Raw genomic sequence first — 26,581 nt, 5'->3', positions numbered from 1 at the left:
TCCCTTTATGAATATTAGATACATCTGGAAAGGAAAAGTCAATTTCTACTTTCATGGCTCAGAAGTGGAAATCTTCCTGTCCTGTATCTGAAGCTGTCCAGGTCCAGTAGAGCCTCCCCTTCTTTTACTTACCATTTTACCTTCTGGTGGGATCCACATACCTCCCTTGCCCAGCTTCAGATAGAGAGGGGCCCTGTCCAGTTAGTCCACCCAGTTCCATCTTTGGGGGCTGCCAGACGGGGTCACACCAGCATCCCTAAGCCTGTCTGGGGAAGTCTTCGGAGGGTGCTACCTGGGCCAACGCCTTCTACCTCTTGGTCACACCTCTTCCCTATTCACAGGTGGCACCCCGCCCCCCAGTCACAGCAAGCTGCAGCGCCTGGAGTCTCACAGCTTCCCCCCTCCCTTTCTTGTTGATAGCAGCCAAGGGAATGCTGGGAAATGTTCCTTCTCTGCTCCAAGGCAGGGAGCTGGTCAAGGAACTACAACTCCCAGGGCCCTATGGGGTCTCAGCTCCCCTACTGAATCCAGGCTGCTCTGAGGCTCCCTTTCTGCAAAGGGGAGGAAGTTACTGTTACAGGTCCCTTCAGAGCTTGGGCCTAGCACTATGGCACCATGTCAAATCCAGTACTGCTCCCAACTCTATCCAGCTCTGCTGCTGGCAGGATCCCTTCCCATTCTTTTTGTTTCCTGTCTCCCCTCCAAGGAGAAGCTCTGCATTGTTCCTGTGTGGGGAATTGAACCAAAGCTGTCTGGGTGAAAACCAAGAATCCTAACCACTAGACCACATGGGACTTCCATAACACGTTTACATGTTCATATTCAATAACACAATTAAACATAGCCATTCAAAGTAGCCATTTAAAAGAAGCCATTCAAAAAACTTCAAAAACAGACTTCAAAGAGAAATTGCAGAGTTACAACTGATCTGCAAACTTAACACCATTAATTTGAGCTTGAAGAGGGACTGGGGGTGACTGGCTCACTACAAAAGCAATTTTCCCTCTCTTGGTATTGACACCTCCCTGTCAATTACTTGGAGAGAGCCACATCCACCCTGACTGAATTAGCCTTCAACACTGGTTCTCCCCTTGTATGGTAACTCCCTTTCCATCATGTTCCAATATATATTTATGCCTCTATCTGCAATTTTCACTCCATGCATCTGAAGAAGAGGGCTTTTTACCCACGAATGCTTGTGTCCAAATAAATCTATTAGTTCTTAAGGTGTCACCGGACTCCTCGTTGTTTTTGTGAAATAAAAGCAAAATGCACTCTAAACTGATCTTAACCCTTTCAATGCCCTAACAAACTTAGATGCTTCTCAAAACAGGCCGGCTCGTTGCTTTTCAGCCAGGCTCTCCCCTTTCGTCATCGCTTCAGTTGCTTGGAGTGGGGTTGTCTGTAGATGTAGGTGGACGAGAGAGACAAAGCATGGCAAATGTCTCTGCTTTTATCATGTCCTTTCTTCCCTCTTGGCTTTGCTCCCCCTTCAGAGTCAGGTGAGCATCACTGCGTCTCTCCAAGCAAGTCTGAGCAATTCCCCTGGGGTGTCCTCTTGCAGGTAAGTGATTGCACTGTAGCTCCCTTGCTGAACAATGGCTGTTGATGGGTTGTTTGACACCCTGTCCGGGTGTTGGTTACTTTCCTTGCTGTTGTCACTGGGGAGCTAATATTTGGCTGACTCCCCCACCTTACAGCATAGTGATAACCACACTGCACAATTCTCATAACTTCATATGCATGAATGGTAAACATCTATGGGTAGAGAAATGACTTTCAGCAGATCATATCCTTTCCCCTGATACCTTACAAGGCATGCTCTGTATATAAGATCACGATTATATGAAAATGAGGAATATGGGGGTTATAGCACACTCCCCCAAAGGTACAGAATGTCACACTGAGATTCTATTTTCATTTGTTATGTAACAGCATTAAAGAGATCCAGTGACTGACCAATGGCATTTTCAAGTGCTAAAATAGCAAGCGCTGTTGGTCTCTCATTGGCCATCAGCGACTGAAGATACGGTGTAATGAGCCAGAGCTTCAAGGCGAGGGTGGCTCTGTCCACTGCCTTCCGTTGCGCTGCTGGGCACCAAGTCCCTTGCAGTCAATACGTGAAGCTGGGAGAAGAGAGTGGGGTGGCAAGCGGTGGTAGAACTTTTGCCACCAGGGTCTAGCTGTCTAACTTCCTCTTCGTACTGCTGGGCCCCCGTTGCCTTCAGGTAACACAGGAACTAAGGCAGGAATAGGGTGAGGAAGCAAGTAAAGCCGAGCAAGGAAGGCAAAAGTTAATCTTATCTTCATGGGCAGCTCGCAATGACGTCCTTTTTCTGTGCCACAGCTGACAACAACATCCCAGACAGAAAAGTAACAGGCCAAAAAGAAACCTAGCAGCTGCTGAAAAAGTTCAGTTGGGAGCGTGCTAGACTAAAAGGCACTTCTATCCTCCTTTATGCATGGGCGGGATGTTTTCTGAGAGTGCAGCAGTTCATTTCACTGCCACGAGTCCCTCATTTCAGGCTATGCAGCAGGAAAAGACAGCATGGGCTTCTGCACCGAGTTGGCCCACCTGACCTTGCATTCTTCTCTTGCTCTTTGTCAGCAAGGAGAAGAAAAAGAAGCTCTCCCTCAAGCTGGAGTCACACGGGCGAGGTAAGGACGACTTCCTGAGTGCTGGCTCCAGTCCTCTGCCCTGCCAGCTGACCTATCGAGGGGCTACCACCACATTCTCTAGATTTGTCCATCAGTCTGTGCCAGAGTGAGCAACAACCCAGTAGGTGGAGTTTCTGTAGTGTAGTGGTTATCACATTTGCCTAACACGCAAAAGGTCCCTGGTTAAAACCAGGTAGAAACATGCTGGCTTCCTTTTCCCAGATCCCCTTGTTGTTCAGAAACGGCACTCCTCCTATTGGCCTGTCCCTGGGATAACTCCAACCCCTGCATGACAGAGGATGCTGACAGCAGTGGAGAAAGCACCTTGGTGTCAGGCTGGAGAACCTAGAGTAGTTAGGCCAGGCACCATTTGGAGGCATGTGGCTTGGCCCCCTCTGCTGTTAGAGGTTGGCTTATAGAGGCTCTCACTTCCTGCTGGGCTCCTTTGCGTGACTGGCCAAAGGAGGAAGTGAGGCAAGAATGGGGCAATAGAGGAAAGTTGAGCTGAGGAAGGCAGGGAAAAAGCTGTGCGGCTAAGTGGGGTTAGTAGAGCACCACCTTTCATTCTGCAACGCCTGGGGAGGTGTGGTTGGCTGCTGGGAGGTCGAATCCTGTGCCTGCCTCTTGGCTTCCCAGGAGTGGCTACTTGCAGCCCAGGAGAAGAAGGGAGGTTCTGGGTGAAAGGAAAACAAACAAAGCTGAGTCCAAGTGGAGAATGGCGGCTCCTTTATGGCCAACCTGGGGGCATGACTGATGGTTTTAGAGGTGGAGGCTGGGCTGGCTGTGAGCAACTGGGATCCAGGAAACCCCCACCTGCCCTTCTGAGGGCTGAACCCATGGAGGTGCGGTTGGCTGCTGGGAGACAGACCCCTGTGGCTGCCTGTTGGCATCCCAGGGATGGCTACTTGCAGCCCAGGAGAAGCGGGGTCCTGGGGAAAAGGAAAAGCAGCAATGGTGAGGCTGAGTGGGCTCCTTTCTGGCCGAGATGGTGGACTGTGGTGAGTCTGGGAGTTGTCTGTAAGCCATAAGTGGACGTATTGCAGTGAAAACTGCTGCTCCATTCTGGCCGACCTGGGGGCGCCATGGATGACTTGGGAGTCGGGGCAGGGTGCTGGCTGTGAGCAAATGGGATCCAGGAAGCCCCAGCCTGCCCCTCCAGGGGCCGAGTCTTCTTCTCTCCTGCCATGGGGAGCCCGACCTTAAGCCTGCCCAGCATGTGCAGCAGCTCGAGCATTAAGCCTTCCTGTGTGCATAACTGAACTACGCCCAAGTGTAATAAGGTGTAAAGTTTAGATTGTGAATTTATCTTTAATTTCCATGGTAATTTACTTTGAGATTTTATTCCTACCACTTATAATCCTTAAAACTCCATCTTTCTGTAGTTAATAAATCTGTTTTATGCTCTACTTAAACTGGTGTATTTTGCTTGAAGTTCTTGGGAAATCTCAGCTCCGTTACAAGGCTGGTTCATGTACTATTCACAGTGAGGGAGGGGTGGACCCTGTGTAATAAACTCACACTGATCAGGTTTCTGATTAAAGCAAGATGGTATGATCCAGGGGTGCAAGGCTTCAGAGCTGTAGGGGGGGCGACTTTCTATCATTAGTGTTATGAGTGGCTGCAGATGCATTCATGTAATTCAGTTGGCTGTGTCCCTACCTACGGATGTCTGTGTAAGTGCAATATCTGCCAGAGATTCACAGCTTGTCTAAGCATCACATGTGTGAGAGGGAGCCCAGGTGGTGGGACAAAGGGCTCAGGGGTCCCACTGTTCAGTTGCATCCCATAGATCCCATCACAGACTTTCAACAACCACAGCGGGTGCTCACTGAGACAGAGAGAGAGATGCCAAAATAGTGATCTCCAGTGCCAGCAGACATCAAACTATCAGAAATTCTGTGAACAGAGAGACCCTGCTAGTGGAAAATGGCTTGTGAGGTATAATTAGAAAATGCATAACCTACTGAATATTATCCTCCTGTTAAAATGTGTACTAACACTGTATGTGAAATTGTGAGATTTTACAGTATGATATTACTGAAAAAGTTACAGTTCTGGGGAACACCCACAGACCAGTTCCTCAGAGACAGCAAGGCAAACAGCTGGTCAAACAGCCATTCTCCTGCAGGGGGAGGGTGTGAAGACATTAAGGGCTGGTCTACACTACGGGGGGAAATCGATCTTAGATACGCAAATTCAGCTACGTGAATAACGTAACTGAAGTCGAATATCTAAGATCGGATTACTCACCCATCCTCACCGCGCGGGATCGATGTCCGTGGCTCCCCCTGTCAAATCAGCAACTCCGTTGGCGTTGGGGTTGTTCCGGAATCGATATAAGCGCGCTCGGGGATCGATATATGGCGTTTAGATGAGACGCGACATATCGATCCCTGAGCAATCGATTTTAACCCACCGATACTGTGGGTAGTCTAGATTTAGCCTTACATTCCATCACAGGGACCTATTGAGGCTGTTGTGGAAAACGACCACAGGATTAATATTTGAATCAGCTCAGCCTGAGGCTCTTTTCTTGGTTACAAGCACGCAGGGGGCGACAGCTATTGGAATACTGTTCCAGAACTAAAAATCACACAAGCCTTTTACAGCTTAAAACCACAAACAATAACACATACGTTGCACGTTAATTTCCTTATTTGGAATATATTGCAAAATATGATGCAGGTGAAAAGCAAGCTGAACAATCAGTTTTCTATATTTGGCCTTTCCTGTTATTTTGATTACACCTGGTGATATGGGAGCAAGACTCTCCATGTCTCAAGAAATGTCACTACCAACCTAGGCCATTTTCACATGCTGGGGTGCAATCCAGATCAGCGAGGAGTTGTGTCATCTGTAATCCTGGGTGAGATTCAGTGTTTTGCTGCTGGAGCTCCCCTGTCTGGATATCCCAGCCAGCGTTCAAGGACGCACTGAGTGTCTGTATGATAAGTAACCCTGGACTGGCAGCTCTGACTCCAGCCACCTGCTTGTTACACCCCAAGCACATTCTGGTTTGGGTAGAGAAAGCTCACGGTTTGAGAGAAGGCTGGGGGTAGGAAGCTTCTGTTCATTATGCTGGACCTAACCCCAGTTTTACTTGAGTAAAGAGGAGATATTTGACATTGTGTGATGCTGCTCCTGTGCTCTGTTCCCAAAGTGTTCTGCAGCAGAGGAGGGTCTCTGGTAGTATGTATGTTACTGGCCTATTGGGGTGATGCTGAAACAGGACAGGGTACAGATGGCATTGTGGGGGTGGCATGAACCTTCACTCTTCATTTCCCCTTCCAAGAACAGAAGGGACAGGAATCCTTACCCAGCAAGACTATCGTCTCATAGTTCCCCTGCATGACATCTCTGTAGAGGGCTCTCTGAGTGGGGTCCAGTATAGTCCCCTCTTCCCTGGAGAAATACACAGCCACCTCCTCGAAGATCAAGGGCCCCTGAAAGAGCAGGAGTCCAATACTCAGTTCCTGCTGACCCACTCACAACCCCACTATTCACGGAACAGCGGCACCAGGGAAATGGAAGCTCCGGGAGGCACATGTTAACAGAGTCCCACCCCACCTTGCTTACAGCAGCCAGGAGGAATCAGAGGGTAGAAAGAGAGAACCTTTGTGTCTCCCATCTGACAGACAGAAGCAGGGTCTTCACATTTATCACATAGCTACTAGCCAGAGCTTAATATAGGAGATGGGGCTGTCTCTGGACCCTGATAGTGGCTCCCTGGTAGAAATCCAAGCTCTCTCCAAATAAAATCTATGGAAGAAAGGGGAAGTCAATCATAAAGAATAGAAGTTAGAAGGTCAGAATTGTAGTGCCCATTAACAAAGGTTTAGAGAAAATAGAGCCTATCAAACTAACGGGATATCCTTATTGGATGAGATCAAAAGTTTGGTTGCAGCTAATAGTATTGATGTAATATACCTAAACTTCCGTAAGGGACATGACTTGATTAGCACAATATTTTTACTAAAAAAAACTAGAATGATACAAAATAAACACGGCATCCATTAAATAGATTAAAAACTCTGATAGTAAATGGGGAACCATGATCGAGTGGATTTCTTTCTAGCAGGTTCCTGCAGGTATAGGTTCTTGGCCCTGTGCTATTTAACATTCTTATCCATGACTTAGAAGAGAGTACAAAATCATCACTGATAAAGTTCACAGTTGCCACAAAGATTGGGGTTGGTGGTAATTAATGAAATGTCAGTAGATTCAGGCTCCATCACTGAGAGTATGGGAAGTTGTCTCAGCCCTGGCTGGAGGGTTATTTCCTGTTCCACAAAGAGGGGAAGTTCCATTCCCAACTCCTGTGCCTTGAAATTAGGACCTATCTGACACTACACCCCCATATTCATCATAGTGGTATGATTATAATATGATTAGGACATAATTATGATCTATTTTGTAGAAGATGCATCATGTGTGGTGTCACTGGAAAAGTTCTGATTTGCTGAATATGATTATCCTATTTGTGTGCACATATCATGTTCGTATCTGAAGTTATGGATATTGACTCTGGATCTGTATTTCAAATGTGCTTACTCTGGGTAACACCTACAATGAGCCTTTCAGGTACAACAATGAAGAAGCCAGACAGTGCTGATGGCTCAACAAAGACAATGGACTGTGGAAGAGCTTAGCCTTCCTGTGAATGTTTCAGCCAGCCTATGAGTCATGGCTACTATGACTCAGCAGGGCCTGTGACCAGTCCACATGACACTAAACTCCATTTTAGTACCTGTATTTTTCCACAAACTGGACTAGGAAATGAGTTTGGAACAAAAGGTTCCCACCATATGGAAAAGCTACATAAGGTGGGGTGTGACACCATCTCTTGGCCTCATTCTCCACACAAGAGAACTTCTGGAAACACCTGAGAAACAAAAACGGATGTGGGGGAAGTGCTGCTCCCAGGATCAAGAGATTTCTAGCTTGTGTATGGAAACTTGAGGGACTGCTTGTACCATCAGTCAGGGTGAGAAATTGCTAATTCAAATTCTATCCATCTAGTATGTTAGGCTTAGTCTGAGTTTTGGTTATTTGCTAAATAATCTGCTTTGATCTGTTTGTTATCACTTATAATCACTTAATCTATCTTTCTGCAGTTAATAAACTTGTTTGATGCTTTATCTTAACCAGCGTATTTTGAGTGAAGTGTCTGGGGAAAATCTCAGCTTGTTGTGCACATCTGTCCCTTATCGAGGGGAAGGGGAACTACATGAATGAGCTTGCATTATAGAGATCCCTGTACACTATAAGATGGTATCATTCTGGATTTATACTACAGCAAGTGTGCAAGGTTGGGGAGTGGGAAATTGGCTCTTGTCTTCTATCTGTCCTTGAGTGGCTTAGGTAACGCACTCAGGTAGCTTAGTTGGCTGCATGGCGCCACCTGCTGTTGTGTTGGGTGATAACAGGCCCTGGAGAGGCTGGCGAAATCTCCAGCAAAGCAGTGTGAGAAGGGCCAGCCCAGCGTGAGCGTTAGAGGACACAGCAGTTCCCAGAACCTCCACAAACTGCCTCCTGGGGGTGACAACCCATCACGCCCTACACTACACACGTCTCAGCAGGTTTGTCACATGCTGTCCCCTCCCTTTCTCCACCCGAGATATTTCCTGCTTCCCACCACCTCTAGCAATTCCCACCCTCTTATGCATTTACTGCTGCTCAACCTGCAAGCAGAGCCCACCACCCTGATAATCTCTTACCTGAGCCAGCTCCATTGCAGCCATTTCCTTGCCCCTGGGAGGACGAGATGATCTGCAGCGAAACATGGATATTATTCTCTGGCCTGCCGGGGTGAAAAGGGCAAGGTGTGAGAATTCAGACTAGGCTTTTGTCCATTCCCCAAGCCGATTCCCCCCAGCTTTTCCCCTGCTAATGCACATTCTAGGTTCTAGCACACTGTGACGCACAGAGTGACCTTATTCCAGTACAGGCCTAGCCCCCTCCCACCAGGGTGTAACCCTCTAACACATGGGGAAACCCTCCCAGTAACAGTCTCTCTCTTACACATATCAAGTTTGCGGACAACACCAAGCTGGGAGGGGTTGTAAGTGCTTTGGAGGATTGGATTAAAATTCAAAATGATCTGGACAAACGGGAGAAATGATCTGAAGTAAATAGGATCAAATTCAGTAGAGACAAGTGCAAAGTACTCCACGTTGGAAGGAACAATCGGAGGCCAGAGAAGAGCAGAAGCAAAGGAGTCACTTTGGGGGATTCTCCCTGTCTTTGTCCCCAAGGCAGCTGTCTCAGGTTTACAAAGGTGTTTCATGTTCCAGCCTTTATACAGTCTCTCCTGGGAGTGCCCCTTTCATGGACTGGGCCTAGTTTTAGTTTTTGGTAGTTAACAGTCTTGGTTTATTGTTCATCTAACCAGTATGTGTGGATTGAAGTGTGTTGGAAACTCTGTTTGGGATAACAAGCTGGTGCATGTCATTTTTCGCTGATGAAATGACAGACTTCATATGAGCTTGGGTCGTTCAGTAGCTTGCTGGACAGTGCAAGATGCACATTTCTGGGGGAAAGTTGGGCACTTGAGAATTTGCTGGTTTTCTCCTGAGGTGTAATTCATGAGTGGCTGTCTAGCAGCACTCAATACTGTGTAGCTGGGAGTGAGTTACATGCTGGAGACTGTGTGTTAATTGGCCAAAAGGGGCTGTTCTCGCGGGAAAACAGTGGAAAAGGCACCCCATGCTAGAGGACTGAGGGGACAGCTATTTAACAGTCCAGATTGTACTCGACCTGGCTCAGGGTATCCAGCAAATGCCAGGGTGAGGGGATGAAGAGATAGCCCCTTATCTCTCCCAGCATATCCATCACCCCCCTACTAGCCACTGACTGATAGAGGAGATGGAGCCCCTGGCAGGGTCCAGGGAGAGCTCGCTGGTAGGATGCCCAACACCCTCCTCATTGTGAGGAGCGGGATATGAAGGGAGAGGCAGCTCCAATAAGCCTGACTCATGCGTGTCCAATTTATATCTCACAGCAGCTGATGGTTAATGAGGTCAGGCTCCAGCACTAGGAGTCTGGTCAGTTTGACTAGCTCCATGTAGGTGGGTTATTTTCTCTCTTCACAAATTAGGGCATTTCCACCTCCAAACCTCCTGGGTCTGTTCCTAGAATCTAGGCCACTTAGTAAATAACTCCCAGCAGGCCTGCCACACCCTGGCCTCCTCCTTTCCCCACGCTGTGAATTTCCTGCCCCGCTCCAACCTCCAAACCAGACTCTGCAAACCTTCCCACCTCTGGTGTATTTGCTCTCCCTTTCCTCCAGCAGGAGCCCACCAGCAACCCCCCGATAATCTGTACGTGGACTGACTCCACTGCAGCCATTTCTCTTCCCTGTCCCACGCCAGGCTGGGATGAGCTTGAGCAAAACATTCTGCAGCCTGTCTGGGGGAGAAGGGCAGTTGTGGGCGTTTCACAACCGGTTTTAGTTAATTTCACATCACAATTCCCCCAGGCCCTTTCCCTGCAGACAGACACCCTAGATTCTGTCATGCTGGGAAATGCTCAATCTGTTTATTACAATTTACACTTGGCCCCTTCTGCTAGGCTAAGTCCACAGACATATTTTTAACGTCCCTTCTCTCTTCCCTCACCCCTTCTCTGAACACAAGGCTAGAAAAGAGCAGAACCAAAGGAGTCACTGTGGGGGATTCCCTCAGACACTGACCCCACGGCAGCCACACCCCAGCAGGGGGAATATGGAGTCAGGAACTGGCTTTTGCTCTGTCTGATCCTTGTTTTGTTCACTGGAAAGTGCTTCTGCCCCAGGATGCAGCAATACATGTGTCTGGGTGGACTAGAGAGCTGGAAATCTCTCCCCCACATTCATTTCTCCCACTGCCCCTTTCAGTCTCTCCTTCCCCTGTCCTCTCTCCCTGCCCCTCTGGCTGGGACAGTCCCATTCCTGGGGGCTTTGCTCTCCCATGGCTGGATTTCCTCCTGGCAACCGCTAATGGGAGGAGAAATGAGGTGGTGTTGTTTGTGCAGAGTCACTTTCTTGCCAGACCCTAGGACATTCCCTGAGGTCTTTCAGTTACCTGGAGACACTGGCTCAGAATTTAGTAGTAACAGGGCCCAGGACTGCCCTAGGGGGCTAGGACCAGCTGCAGAAAGTCATTGGCTGGGCCAGGCAGTGAAGAAGCTTTAATTAAGGTCACTTCCCAGCACAGAGCCCCACTGGGGGAGCAGCAGCTGCCAAGCCTGGTCTCCCAGATCACAATGGAGGCTGCAGCATCTGACCCAGGAAGCTGAACCCCAATAAACTGAGCAGAGAGGGACAGAGTGTTTCAGCAGCTTCCCTCCTTTAGCTCTCTGGGGAGAGCAGCTAATGGGAGCCCCTCCTCACAGGGAGAATGGCTGATCTCATTTGACCCACTGTCCATCTGGAATCACTCCTTTTCTTTCCATACAGTGACTCTGGATTAACAACGGTCTCAATGACACCGGATTTCAGAAAGAATGAGTTCAGAACGCTGTGGAAAAGACCATCGTGTGGCAGTGCTGGCTCCCTTCCCACCTCCCTCACCCCCGCAGATCTAGGACAAGGACTGGGGCAAAAAATTTCCAAACGTAACCAAAAGTTCCTGCAGTTTTCAAAAGAGGAGAAAAGTAAATTCTGTGATTTCACAGTAACAGTGTTTGCTAAGTGGACAGAAAGTTATCACAGTGACAGGGCACGTGACTGGGGAATGGACTTGGTGACCTGGTGACTAGGAGCCAGGACTCTGGTACAAGTTGACCAGAGAGAAGGATCATGGTTAGCAGCATCCCCCAGACACCCCCTAGTACCCAGAGCCCAGACCCCCCAGCCAGGGGCCCCAGACACCCCCCAGCCAGGATCCCATCAGATATTCCCTGGGACGCAGCCCCCAGAGTCCCTGGCCAGGGACCCCAGATATCCCTCAAAGCCCCACCGGCCAGAGAACCCCCACCACACCATGATTGCCAGGTTGGGAATCCCAAAGGGTTCCCCCCACCAAGAGCCCCCAGCAACCAGGGACCCCCTCAAGGGACCCCCCCCCACTGGGAACTCAGTCCCTCACTGCCTGCCCAGGAACTTCCCAACCCTCCAGAACGATCTACCCTGACATTTGCCTGGGACCCCCTCCTCTGCCCAGTGTGACCCCCTGATGCTTTAGAGTGCGACTCATCACTCTGCTTCCCTGGCATGCCCTCACCTAGTGCCAGGGATCCCCTCCCCCAGCTCTGTGCACTGGGCATGGCAACAAAACCAGGATGCAGCGGGGGAAGCACAGACAGAGCCCCTGGCACAGAACCAGGCTCCCTCTAACCCTCTGTCCCGCCTCCCCAAGAGACACCCACCCCCAATGTTCTGCAGCCACCAGGTCCCCAGCGATACCCACCTCCAGGACCCATAGCCTCAGGGATGGGCACATCAGAACCACCACCCCCGAAAACCCCAAACCTCCACAACCCACCAACCTGACTAGGGTACCCCCTGCCCAGCCACCCAGAGGCCTCCCCCTACCACAATGCCCCTTCAGCTGCAATCTCCCCACACAGACACCTTCCCTGACCCTGCAAGTGTTACCTCACAGAGTGGGAGAAGTGGCTAGAAAGTTAAGACCACCTCCTGCTGGCCAGTCACACAGGCACAGGGAGCCTGGGGAGTGCTTCTTTAACAGGAGAATGGAAGGCCTGGAGGGCAAGAAAGATCCACGGGCTGTCACTAGCAAATAATGGCCACCATGGATCCACCCCAGAGGCGGCTGCATCTTAGCACATTGGGAAAAAACCCATCATATTCAATTAGAAATAAAACAACTAGAGAGAAGTGGGGCAAATGTTTGAGGTTTTTTATATCAATCTTTGAGACACGCAGAGAGAACCCTGTCACAAACGACATTTGAAAACATGAGAGAAAACTACCAAGATCGGAGGGGATTTGATGTTGCTATTAAATAACTAGTGGAAAAGGGGGACTGTTGGACTGGATTTTATATGACTGTCCAATACATAAACAGAATGTGATGGTCCCCCCCGGCCAAGGGGCAACCATTCACGTGAGCAGCTCAGAGCCCTTTGAGGAGCTGATTTAAGGGCGTGGGGGAGCTGGAAGGCTCCCTGGACAATGGAAGGGGGCCGCAGGGGAATTGGGAAATGGGGTCTGAGCAGTCTCCATGGGGGATGTGCTCCTCCCTTACCTTCCCTGCTCTGGTAGAGAACGGGAACCTCATCCCATCCCACTCCAGTGGGAGCCATGTTCTGGGGAATGACCCAGGGCAACCATTTCCCACCCAAACAAGGACAAATCGCTGCAGATAAAATGGGTGGGAAAATCCACCCCCCATCGGAGAGATTTTAAATTGACATTTGAGAAGTATGGAGAGATAAGGGAAAATCAGAGGCAATTAGAGAGCTGATCATTGGGGGGGGGTGGGAGGAGAATCTCCCTGGATTTTGTAGGCACGTGTGATAATGAGAGAGAAAAGGGGAAATCTTGAGAGAATGTGTGTGTGGGAGGAAGTGGCAAAAACAGGGACAGGATGAAGTTAACTCACCTCCCTCCCACCCCGGGAATGTCCTGGCTGCACAGAGACAGATCTACCCCCCCACCCCAGTGACCTCCCCCCCTGCAACTCCGGCTTCTCCTCCCCCCTCGACACCTCCGCCCTCACACCAAAGGGGGGGGCTCTGCCAGCGCCTTCCCCTGAGCTCAACTCCTGCTCCTCCCCCCAGCCCGGATTGTGCCCTTCAGCCCCCCACGAACCCTGCTTCCAGCTGCCTGACCCCCCCACCCATCAATTTCCTGCTCTGCGCCTGCCACTCCCACGCTCCCTGTTACTCCCCCGCCCCGCTCCAGCCCCGCCCCCAGCGCCCGGCGGAAAGTTACGGCTGGTCCGGGCAGGGGGAAGGGCAGCGGCTTCAGCGGCTGTTACTGGGCATGTGCAGTGCCCGGGAGTAGCAAATTCCTATGGGGAGGGATTTAATACACCGCCCCCCCCCGCCTGGCCCGGGGTCCGCCCCTCCCCCCCACAAGACGGCCAGGCCCCGGCCCCCCCATCCCAGCGGGGTGGGCGGGCGGATCCTCCTGCAGCTCCACTGGGGCCGAGGCGCATTCAAGGCTTCTCCCAGGCTCCCTGGGGCAGAGTCACTTTCCTGCCCCCCAGCGCGTGTCATTCCCCGGGGGGTCCGGGTCACAATGTCCCACCGCCCTTCCCCCGCCTGCAGCTCTGGCTTCTCCCCTCCCGCCCCTGCCAGCCACACCAAGGGGAACCCCCGGGCCCCAGTCTCTGTCCCCACTTGGATCCCAGCGGGGCCGGGGGCAGATCCTGGCTTCAGCTGAGAACAGCGGCTCCGCTCTGGCTCGGGCAGCTCCAGCGCTGCTGGCAGCACGTGGAGAACCAGGAAGCAGCTGTTCAGCCAGGGCTCCGAGTCACAATGTGTCAGAGACCCGCCCCCAGGAGCTGCCCCGTCCCTGAGCTGAGCCAGAGCCCCGCCCCCAGGAGCTGCCCCGCCCCTGAGCTGAGCCAGAGCCCCGCCCCCAGGAGCTGCCCTGCCCATGGGCTGTGCCAGAGTCCCGTCCCCAGGAGCTGCCCCGCCCCCGGGCTGTGCAACAGCCCCGCCCCCAAGAGCTGCTCCGCCCACGCTCTGTGCTGGAGCCCCGCCCCCATGAGCTGCCCCGCCCCTGCTCTGTGCTGGAGCCCCGCCCCGAGGAGCTGCCCCGCCCCCGAGCTGAGCCAGAGCCCCGCCCCCAGGAGCTGCCCGGTTCCTGGGATGTGTCAGAGATCCGCCCCCTGGAATTTCCCCATGTTGGGTGTTTGAGCTTTGTTCTCCTGCTGCCTTTTTCCCAGTACCCCCTGCTCCCTTCCTGTGTCTGCAAATACCCCCCCTCCTCCGAGGCCTGCTGCAGTGCTCGCTGAGGCTGACTCCAGTGGCTGAAGTTGCCTCCATCTCTGCTTCACCTGGAGGGGGAGAGAAAAAGAGAGGAGATGGTCCCAGGGTGTGAAACCAGAATCAGGGGGCAAGGAAAGAAGGACTGTTTGGAAAGGTGGGTTTTTTGTGGGGGGGGGGGTGAGCCAGAGGGATTCAGAAGAAGTTGGGCAGCAGAGGCTCAGGAGAATTGAGCGGAACCTCCTGGGTGTCTCAGTGTTGCCCAGGGTTTGTACAGCACCTTGCATAATATGGGGTCTGATCTCAGTCATGGTCTGTGCAGCACCTGGGAGCCCTGATGTCTGTTTCCTGATCACAGGCTCTGGGAATGGAGAGAGGGAAACCTCAGCACCTGAAGGTTAATGCAGCCCTGTGTGCAACCCCTGCTAGGGTGATCCGACAGCAAATGTGAAAAATTGGGATGGGGGTGGGGTTAATAGGCACCTATATAAGAAAAAGACCCAAAAATCGGGACATCTAGTCATGCTAGTCCCTGCTGTTCTCATAAGGGGTCGGCTTAGAGAGGGTTTGGCTACACTTGCAGCTGTCCAGCGCTGGGAGTTAAAGCTGTCTTCCTACAGCTGTTTAGGGAAAGCGCTGCAGTGTGGACACACTGACAGCTACCAGCACTCTGTCATGGCCACATTTGCAGCGCTGTTGGGAGTGGTGCATTATGGGCAGCTATCCCAACATTCAAGTGGCTGCAATGTGCTTTTCAAAAGAGAAGGGTGGGGTGGAGTGTGACACGGAGCGTGGGGGAGACAGAGCGAGTGGATTTTTTGAGCTGACACTGTGTCAGCTCCCTGCCTGGCAAGTTCAAGCCTCCTCCCCCACCCCTCTCTCATTCACTAAATGCAAATAGCCGCCTTTGTTTTTTTCCTCACAGACCAGATAAGCCGCTGATCCAAAACAGACCCCCCCCCGTGCCCACCCGGCTGCTTCTCTCCTCAAGCAAACACCAGCTGTGGGTGTTCCAAAGGGATCCCCCTGCCTCTGCTCATTCACTGCAAACAGTAACTGTGTTTGGTTTTCAGATAAGCAGCTCCGGGAGCCTTGAGCTCACAACAAAACAAACACAGGCATCACACCAAAACAAAGAGCGTTACCTCTACTTAAAAGCATTATGGGAAGATTCCGGAGGTCAGTGACAGCGTAGTAAGATTAATCACTGTTTACACTGGCACCCCAGCGCTGCATCACCAGCTTTGTTCTCTTTATTCCTCTCGACGAGATGGAGCACATGCAGCACTGTAGCCAGGGAGATACAGCGCTGTATGTGCCTTGCCAGTGTGGACGGGGAGTAAGTTACAGTGCTGTAAAGCCAGCACCTGCACTGTAACTCTCCAGTGTAGCCAAGGCCTGAGTTGTAGTAATAATAGCAGCCAAGAATCCTGTGGCACCTTATAGACTAACAGACGTATTGGAGCATGAGCTGTCTTTGAATGCCTGTGAAGTGGCTTTCCCACTCTCCTTTCTACCTCCAGTGAATGCCCTTCACCCGGCCCATCTGGCCAGTAGTTCGCTGTGTTACATTCTATTGCACCTCAGGGAGACTGATCTTCATCGCACCGTCCATCGCTGCGCTGTGGGACACTTACCTTAAAGGATCCTGACATCTCCACTGCCAGGCCTGTCCTGGGAGGGTGAGTATGAGTGTGACACCCTCCCCCATCCCTTCTTTTGAGCTTAGCTATCAAGCTAATAAATGTGCTGCTTTCTGCCAAACTCTGGGGGGGAGGGGCATTATTAGTCCTCTCTAAACTTACTAACTGACCCAATTTTGGGTAACACAAGCAACATTGTTTGATCTGTTATTGTACCAAAGGGGGAGATGGTTGTCTATAAAGGAGGGTGAAGACTAAATGCCTCTGAGGAGAATGGGATTTGAACCCATGCAGGCAGAGCATAGTGGGGTAGCAGTCCATCACCTTAACCAAGCCATCACCTCATCTGAGCTGTCAAAAAATGGACAGGAGGAGAAATCTAAGGCCGGCAGAGATAGGGACACGAAGGAGTTTTTAAATACTAAGCGTAAGCAGGGTCTGAATGAGCTCCCCTCTCTCACCTAGTGAGGAGCTGGGGAAAGACTTCAGGAACAGACCGTGTTTGCATAGACACACCTACTCTGCCTAGCTATGCAGCATGATGGGGCCGCTTCCCCAAAATGACCAGTTTGGGATGGTCTTGGGTTACAAATCACTTTAGGATTGAGTGGAATGAAATGTTATTCTCCTTCCTGTATGGTTGAAGGGCAGCAGAACGTACCTCTTCCGTCCTGATGGAGGGGTAGGTGAGTGAGGAATAGCTTTTATTGGACTGCAGAGAAGTGATTGAGGACGTCACCCTAAACCAGTGGTCCCCAAACATTTCACATTGTGCCCTCTTAGCCATGGCTGTGGCCCCTCAGAAGCCACGGTCAAGAACCGGGGCTGGGAGGAGTGGGGCTGTTGCTTCCTGGGGAGAGGGGTGCGGACAGGGGTAAAGGGGTCGATGCCGGGCTGGGAGCCAGAGTCTCAGGCTGAGGGTGGGGTTGGGGAAGAGCTGTGGCAGAGTGGTGCTCCCTCCCTGCCCTCTATGTGGGCTGGCTCAGGTCCTGAGGTGCCCCTATGAATGTTAATCTGTGTCCCCCTAGGAGTCGCACCCCACATTATGGGGACCACTGAACCCTACTCGCTAAGCCGGGGCTAGTGATGCCAAACCCCCGGGAAAGGGAGAACAAGTGTGGGGGCCCCAGCACCAGAACCATGCCCCTACCTTCTGTCTGAGGCTCTACCCCCTTCCACCCATGGCACCATCCACTGTCACTTCTGTTCCACCCCTTCCCCCACCAGCCCCACCCTATCACTCCTTTACCCCTGCCCCGCTGTGGCCCTGAGACCAGAGAAGCTCTGTGCCCCTGCTGCAGCCCCCGGGCTGTAGGAGGGAGTGGGAGCTCCTCCAGCCTTGGGGCTGACATAGGGGAGACTTTTCCAGGGGGACCTAACTTGGCCAGGGCCCCTGATCATGGGCCCCACTGTCCCCTTGGCAGTGCAAGGTTTGGGGAGGCTGAGCCCCCTTGTCATAAACAGATAGCTAAGGGTTAATGTTCTTTTACCTATAAAGGGGTAACACCAGTAACCTAAAACACCTGACCAGAGGACCAATCAGGAAACAAGACTTTTTCAAATCTGGGTGGAGGGAAGTTTGTGTGTGAGTTCTTTGTTCTTTGTCTTGTGTCTGTGGCGTCTCGGCTATGAGAGTGATTTTTCTATTTCCTGCCTTTCTAATCTTCTGTTTCCAAGTTGTAAGTACAAAGATAATAAGACAATAAGTTTATATTGTGTTTTTTTTTTGTATTTACATGTGTGTAGTTGCTGGAATGTTTAAATTGTATTCTTTTTGGATAAGGCTGTTTATTCATTTTTTTCTTTTAAGCAAATAACCCTGTATTTGTCACCTTAATACAGAGAGACCATTTTTATGTCCTTTTCTTTCTTTTTATATAAAGCTTTCTTTTTAAGACCTGTTGGATTTTTTCTTTAGTGGGTACTCCAGGGAATTGAGTCTGCAGCTCACCAGGGAATTGGTGGGAGGAAGAAGTCAGGGGGAAAATCTCGTTGTGTTAGATTTACTAGCCTGACTTTGCATACCCTCTGGGTAAGGGGGAAGAGAGATTAGCTATCTTGGTACTTCTATTTCCAGGACTGGAAACAGGGAGGGGGGAGTCCCTCTGTTTAGATTCACGGAGCTTGGTTCTGTATATCTCTCCAGGAACCCAGGGAGGGAATACCTGGAGGGGAGGAGGGGGAAGGGAATTGGTTTATTCCCCTTTGTTGTGAGATTCAAGGCATCTGAGTCTGGGGGTCCCCCGGGGAAGGTTTTGGGGAGACCACAGTGAGCCAGGCACTGTACAAATCGCTGGCTGGTGGCAGCTTTACCAGGTCCAAGCTGGTAACCTCCAAGCTTAGTTTTCATGATAACACCCATATTTTGGACGCTAAGGTCCAAATCTGGGAAAAAATGTTATGACACCCCTCCCCCCTGAGCCTCCATTACGAGCCGCCCAGGCTACCACTGCTCAGTGTGTGGCCAGTCTCTGTGTTTTCTGCTGCTCGTTCTGGGGAGCCTGGCCGGCCTTAGGGGTGTTTCCCCCCGATAGCCGCCCAGGGCTCCAGGGGTCAAAGGGCACCGTGTGGCAGTGCAAAGGTGCTCACTGCTCTCCCCTGCCGCAATGCTCCTCCATGGGTCCATAGAGGTTTGAGGGGAGTAAGGAGCAACCCTATGTGCTCCATGCGTCCTGGTCACTTTTCCCACTTGGGCTGTGCTGTGAGGGGAGCATCAGAAGCTGCTGCTCTCTGCCCTCCCGCTATGCAGCCCGGCTGAGGAAAGTGACCTGGATGCAGGGAGCTCGGATGATCTCACTTCTTGCCCCCACATCCCACAGCCCCTAGGGGTGCCCAGATGAGCAGCGTTCCAGGGAGGAGTGGGGGGCAGCAATGCCAGCTGCTCCATGCACACAGGTCAGTCTCCCCATGTGGGTGCAGGAGGGGGGGCAAGGGTTTCTGTGATGCCTATTCTATCAATATCGTCACTCAATACCAGGCACTCAAATTCACCAGTCTTAGTACTTAGACCTTTAGCGTTTGTATTTAAGCACTTCTAAAATGTGTCCCATTTTAGCTGTCTGCTATTACATGATGTAATTGAGGGAGACTCTTTCATTTCACTGTTTCTCATCAGAACCTACCTGTACATTATCATCTTCCATCCTCTCCACCTTACTAGGCTATAGAGAATCCCTGTGAATAGTTCCTCTCCTAACGGATGTCTCTGTCTGAACCCTGTGCTCCTCAGCGCCTGTCGGCTTTCCCCAGCTCTGAGGCTGTGTCTACACCGCGCACCTTACCACGGTGCAGCTGTGCCACTCTAACCATGCCATTGTAAGGTGCGCTGTGTGGCCGTCCTTATCTCTGAGAGAGAGCTTCCCCGGCAACAAAGCCAAACTACCTCCAAGGAGGGGCAGGAGCTATGTCACCGGGAGCACAGCTCCACCTATGATGCGCTCTTCACACTGCCGCTCTTCATGGCTCAAATTTTGGCATTTGGGGAGTGTTTTTTCTCACCGCAGAGAGAAAAAAATTTTAGCAACAAAAGCCTAAATTAAAAAAAAGTCCTCTGCAACCTATTTAATTTTACCTTTATACAACCTTTATACTGCCTCCAGTTCTGGTATCCTCATTTGAAAAAGATGTTGTGAAATTGGAGCTAGGGCAGCAAAGAGCCACCAAATGTTCTGTGGGCTGGAGAAAAATGCCTTCCAGTGAGCTATTGAAAGAGCTCAACCTGTTTAGCTTATCAAAAGAAGATTGAAAGGTGATTTCATTGAAATGTTGAAGGGCCTTAATGGAGAGAAAAGATTGGGTATTTACGGGCTCTTGAATGGAGCAGAGAAAGGCATAACAAGACCCAATGGCTGGATAGTGATAAGAGACAAATTCGTTTTACAACTGAGGCACAATAGTCAACAGAGAGGATGATTCATCACAGGAGCAAGCTACCAAGGAAAGTGGTGGATTCACCATCTCCTGATGTCATTTAATGAAGACTAGATGCCTTTCTGGAATGTGTTTGCCCCCAAAGTAGCTGTTATGTCATACAGGAGGCATGTGATATGCAGGTTAGATGCTCTAATGGTGTCTTCTGACCATGAAGTCGACTAATTTCTGAAAAACTGAGTGTAGCATTGGGAGCAGCGTCTGATGTTTTCCTGTCTAGCCGTTTTGCTGCCTAGAACGAACACTCCTTCAGTGGGGTGATCCACAGGGAGTAGCTCAAACCTCCAAAGTGCCTGGCCAGGGGCAGGACATTAGCCCAGCAAGGGAGGGGTGTGGCAGTGACATCACAAAGGCCTTTTGCAGGACCTCAGTCTATTGGTCAAAGGTGGTGGGGAGGTGGTGACCTCACAGAGAGATGCTGACATCAGCCAGGCAGGACAGGGGCGAGGGGCCAGGGAAACCTCAGAGACCTCTGTGGCTTTGCTTCAGCACGTTTCCTTCTCCAGGTCTCTCTTTGAGGTCTGAGAGATTATTTGGGGTCATGGACGTGAGCACCAGGAGGAACCTCTTTCGAGTTTCCTCCTTCCCTTGTAGTGATTTTACTGGAAAACAGCCGTCCCTGTTTAGAAGGTAAGAACCTCCTGGAGGTTTGAAACCTGTTCAGTCTGATCTATCTGGTGACAAGTGAATTCTAGGCATGGAAAACACGAGCTTAAGGAGGCAGAATTTTATTGCGCACCTGGGATTTTGTCCCTTAGAATCGTTGGGGACATTAGGGTTTGTCCTTTTTGTTTCACCTCTTCCTCCATCCCTCCCTCCTCTTCTTCTCTGGCTTCTTTTGTCCTTTCTCCTGTTCCCTTCCCAACAACAGGACGGAGGGGTGTGTGTGTGTGTTGCAGGGAAGTACTCTGCAGCTCCCACTATGGAAGGTCCACCCAAAAATGTGGGACTGAAATAGTGCTCGGGCAGTGATCCCCACCGGTGACCTGGGCCGTCCTTTGGGCTCTCTGGTGAGAACCCTCAGCCTCCCGTCCTCAGTCTCTACCCTGATTGGTTGAGCAGGGGGTTATTGACAGGAAGGAGACTCAGGTCCTTGTTGTTCTCTTTTAAAATCAAGTAAATAAATCAGAACCAGTTCTATCTTTGATTAATTTTGCTGCTTCTCTGCATTAATTGTCTCTGAGCAGTTGATGATTCCCTCTAACATTGCAGTTCTCCTCAAATACTTGCTGAATAATTACTGTCACTGTTGTTGGTCTGGAGCTCATCTGAGAGCACAGTATTCAGGTCATTCAATGTCTGAAATTCAAGATCCCATGGTTTGTTTGAAAATCAGGGCTCTTCGGTCCTATATCCAACACTGCCTCTGACGGGCTGTGTGACCTAAGACAAGTCAATTCTCCTTTCTCAGCCTTAGCTTCTCCCTCCTTCAACTAGGGATAATAATGATCCGCTCTTACCTACCTCATGGTGGGTGAAGGATGCGGATCCATTTGGGAGTGTCACTAGAAGTAGTGCATAATATGAAGTTTCCCATCATGTTTACTCAGAGCAGATTATGACATAATAGATTAGCTGAAATAGTCTATTTTTTTGTATTTTTTTATTTTGAAATTGTTAATAGTAGCAACGACTTAGCTCAGATTGAAGCATCTTATCTAATGGTTGAGATGTAAGTGTCTCCTCTTTGTGTGCGAGGAGACAATTTAACACATTCTGACAAAGAGGAGATGCTTTTGTTTTGCAACAAAATGTTTTTGCAAAGATCTTTCATCCCACTTGTTATGATTTTGAGAAACAAACTGGTTTAGTCTAAATGGGATTTTCGGACAGAAACGGTTTGAATGAAATTTTCCCACCATCTCGATTCCTGGGCTCTGGGGTGTTTTCATCTGTTAGAACAGGAGTCAGAACTGGTTGCTTCTCTTTCTGGCTCTGCCATCGCCTTGTTGTGTAGGCCTTGGGTAGGTCACTTCCCTTCTCCCATCTGTCCAATCGGAACAGGAACAGTTCTCGAACTATGGGCAGTTTAGAGCCCAAGTGAGAGAAGGGGTATTAAAGCCCTCTGTGAAGGAGAAAGGGGAGTTTCACAGTGTTTAGCACCAAGGAATTCTAAAGTTTGCTAAAATGTCTAGTCTGTGGAAACAAGATATGGTTGGGGCCAAACTTAATAACCACTGCCTTTTTAAAGCCCATTCAAAGATGTGAGTCCCTATCTTTTAGGAACCTGTGGTTCTTTGCCAGCAGCAGAGAAGAGGTTCCTGCCTCCGTTTTTGTGGCCTTAACAAACCAGGTGTTGTGCCCCAGTTCTCGTCTGAGACCCCTGAAAAAGAACATCTTCCCATCCATGAACAAGACAGGACCTATCTTTCAAAGGGGAACAAAAAGACCTCTGGGATTTACAGACTAGCTAGCCTGACTGCCATAGCTGGAGAGATCCTGCAATACATTCTTAAACACTCAGTTTGTCAGCAGCACCTACAGGATGATTTGGTTCTTATGACTAGTGAGCGTGGTATTGTCAAGAACAAATCATTCCAAACCAATCCTCTTTCCTTCTTTGGCAGGGTTCTTGGCCTGGTAGAGGTGAGTAAACAATAGATGGGATCTAGCTTGGTGTTACTAAGGCTTTTGACACAGTCCCATAGGACATTCTCAGAAGCAAACGAGGGAAATGCAGTCCAGCTGCAATCAGTGTAATATGGGTGCAGAGCTGGTCGAAAACCAAGACTCTAGGAGCCCTTCTCCATGTTTAGCTGCCCAACGGGGAGGGTGAACCTAGTGGGTCTGGCAGGGATCAGTCCGGTGTCAGGTACTATTCTATATTTTCATGAATGATTTGGAAAAAGGAGTGGAGAGCATGCTCCTAAAGTTTACAACTGACACCAAGCACTTTGGAGCACAGGATTGAAATTCAAAACACCCTTAACAAATTGGAGACTAGGTCTTCTTGAGCCAAACTCCATGGTTAGGGCTCTCTCTCTACACTGGGCTGAAGTGAAACCCCAGAGCCAAGCACTCCTCTTGGGCAGTGAGCTCCGACCTTGATTGGTCAGATGCTGCTTAGCACTGTCAGAGCAGCTTTTGCTGGGAGATTCTCCCAGCACTTTCCAATAGCGGGAAGGTATGAAATCCCCATTTGACTGCTGGGGACAGAGCCCGAGAGTGGGGAGCAACTTGCCCAAAGTCCCCCCAGGAAAAGGAAAACAACCAGCAGAGGAACCAATAGGAAACCCAGCAATGGAACTCAGGAGTCCTGGGGGTGTGCTGTGGTGACCATATGTCCCAATTTTATAGGGACAGCCCGAATTTTGGGGTCTCATCTAGGATCCTATTACCCGCCACGCCGTCCCGATTTTTCACACTTGCTGTCTGGTCACCCTAGGATGTGCACATGTGTGGGTCCCAGCTGCTCCCTGCCCCCCTCATTGAAGCAGATGTGCAGGGTTACTGCCCTGGGAAGTGCAGGGCACCAGTGGATGTGGGGTTGGCTGGAGGTAGGGTCTGGCTTCAGGCAGGGCAAGGGCTGCGTGGCTGGCTGGCTTCAGGCAGGGGGGTGCATCAGGGGTTGGCTGGAGACAGGGCAGGGAGGATGCGGCTGGTGCAGGCAAAGCAGAAGGTGCAGGGCTGGCTGGAGACAGAGGCTGACTGCCAGCAGGGCAGGGCAGGGGGTGCAAGGCTGGCTGCAGGCAGGGCATGGGGCAGGGCCGGTGCAAGGAAGTTTCATGCCCTAGGTGAAACTTCCGTCTTGCACCCTCCCCCCCCGCACCCCTGCCCTGAGGCGCCCCACCCGTGGCATCTCCCCCCTCCACCCTGAGGCTCCCCTCTTGTGGCAACTCTCCTGCTCTGCCCTGCGGCACCCCCCTCGCCCGAGCTCACCCCTGCTCCGAGCACGAGCACACCGAGCACGCCGTGGCCGCTTCACTCCTCCCACCTCCAAGGCTTGCGGCGTCTAAGCCTGCCAGGCAGTCAAGCACCCTCCTCTGAGCCACAGCAGCCCTGACAGTTGACAATAGAGGCACCTTAACCCCTGAGATCCTTCAATGTGTCCCCCTCGGGGGTCCAGCTCTGATCACCAGATACTCGGGGTATGTCTATACCACCTGCCGAATCGGTGGGCAGCGATCGATCCAGCGGGAGTCGATATATCGGGTCTAGTGTAGATGCAATACATTGAGTGCTCTCCCCTCGCCTGCTGTACTCCAGCTCGGTGAGAGGCGCAGGCAGAGTCTTCGGGGAGCTGCAGCAGTCAACTCACCACGACTGTGACATTATAAGTATAATCTAATATCTCATTGAAAGGTGACAGGGCCAGAAAGAGTTAATTCACTCACCTCAACGACTGACCTGACCAGTGGATGAACCTTGAAAACTGGTTAACAAGATATGTAAATGAACAGAGCTTTGAAATGCAAGTCTGCAGTGTTAGAGGTAGAAGGGGAGGTGTTTGCTCATGTCTTGTGATGTAGGCAAACAAGTCTTGTCTATTGCTATAGTTTTAATTCAAAGAGCAAAAAAAGAATATTAACATTTATGATGATACTTGAGTGAAATAGTATTATTGTCTGTGTCTCTTTGAAGGTTGTGGTAATCTGTATCTGAACTGTTTAATGAATAAATTACTCTGTACTAATTGCCAGGATGCTTGGAAGGAGAGTTAAGCCTATAGTTTTCTCAGGCCGAAAGGCTGCTGGAAATGTTTAAGAACCTGGGACACGATCCTTCTTCATCTCAGATCTGCTTTGGGTTTCAAGAGGGGGAAACCTTAAGCCACAAGGATTGAGATCCCCAGTCATTGACTGGAGCCACCCTGAATATGGACATTGGATTATAACATATGGACTATTTCTAAAAGGACTTTTGGCAACTACAGGCTCATCTCTACTTTGTATCTGAACCTCAAAAATTGATTTCAAGTCTATATGTCTATTAATCTTTTAACCAACACTCACTCTCTCTCTTTTCTTTTCTAATAAATTTTAGCTTAGTTAATAAGAATTGGCTATAGCATGTATTTTAGGTAAAATCTAAGTTATAATTGAATATGGTTATGTGGCTGATCCTTTGGGATGGGAAGAATCTTTTCTTTAACATGATGAAGTAAGATTTTCAGGAATCATCATCATATCTAACAGGTGTGTCTGGACGGAGGCCTGAGGCTGGGTACTTTAAGGGAACTGCGTGGTTTAAACTTCTAAGTAACCAGTGAGGTACTACAGAAGCTGTTTTGTGCTGGCTTGGTAAATCTAAGTATTGAAATAACCAACAGCGTTTGGGATTTGTCTGCCCTGTTTTGTTTGCAATTCACTCTGATTGAGTGAGCTGAGCTGGCTCCCACGGGCAGCACCGTCACACCTACAGACAGGCTGCAGAGGTCCGGGGGATCTTAGGGGCCTTGGGGTGCACAGATACCTATGTCCAGGCCATAGCGGTCCCTGGGGGCTTAGAGAGTTTGGGAGGGACACAGATACCAATCTCCATGCTCTAGGGGTCCCATGGGGGCTTAGAGGGTTCGTGGGGGGCACATATTCCTACATCCAGGCTGTAGGGTTACCAGGGGGGCTTAGGGGGTTAGTGGGGGTCAAAGATACCTACGTCCAGGCTGGAGGCGTCCTGGGAGTCTTAGGGGATTTGTGGGGGCCAAAGACACCTATGATGTCCAGGCTGTAGGGGTACCAGTGGGTTTTAGGGGTTCGAGTGTTCACAGATACGTATGTCCAGGCTGTATCGTTCCCAGGGGGGGTTAGAGGTTTCGTGAGGGGCACAGATATCTACGTCCAGGTTGTAGATGTCCCGGGAGGGGGGGTTAGGGGGGTTGTGGGAGTGCAAATACCTATGTCCAGGCTGTAGGGGTTCCTGGGTGCTTAGAGTGTTTCTGAGGGGCACATATACCTACGTGCACACTGGAGTGTCGCAAGGGGCTTATGGAGTCTATATGGGGTACAAATACCAATGTTCTGGCTGTATAGGTCCTCGGGGGCTTAGGGGGTTTGTGGGGGGCACAGATACCTAAGTTCAGGCTGGAGGGATCTCTGAGTGTCTTAGGTGTTTGGTGGGAGGCACAGATACCTACGTCCAGGCTGCAGGGGTCTCGGAGGGGCTTAGGGTCTGTCACGGAGTGTGGGGGAGTCCGGTCCTGCACCCCTCTTCCTGGGACTCACAGTGACTCTCAGACAGCCAGTAAAACAGAAGGTTTATTGGACAACAGGAGCGAGGGATACAGCAGAGCTTAGAGGCACAAGCAGGAGCCCACAATCAAGTCCTTCTAGGGGTTCAGGAAACTTAGTTCCCAGTTTTGAATCCCTGAATTCCAACCACCCAGACCAAAACCGAAACTGAACTAACCCAGCTCCCTCCAGCTGGCCATTTCCTGTGTCCAGCTTCCCGGGCAAAGGTGCTGACCCCTCCCCCGGCCTAGCTCAGGTTACAAGCTGAGCACCTGTCCGGTCCTAAAGTCACCCCCTGCTCTCCCA

The sequence above is a fragment of the Gopherus flavomarginatus genome, chromosome 6 (assembly GCF_025201925.1).
Source record: "Gopherus flavomarginatus isolate rGopFla2 chromosome 6, rGopFla2.mat.asm, whole genome shotgun sequence".
Classification (NCBI taxonomy): Eukaryota; Metazoa; Chordata; order Testudines; family Testudinidae; genus Gopherus; species Gopherus flavomarginatus.
The sequence above is the reverse complement of the archived record's forward strand: the minus strand, read 5'-3'. Positions refer to the sequence as shown.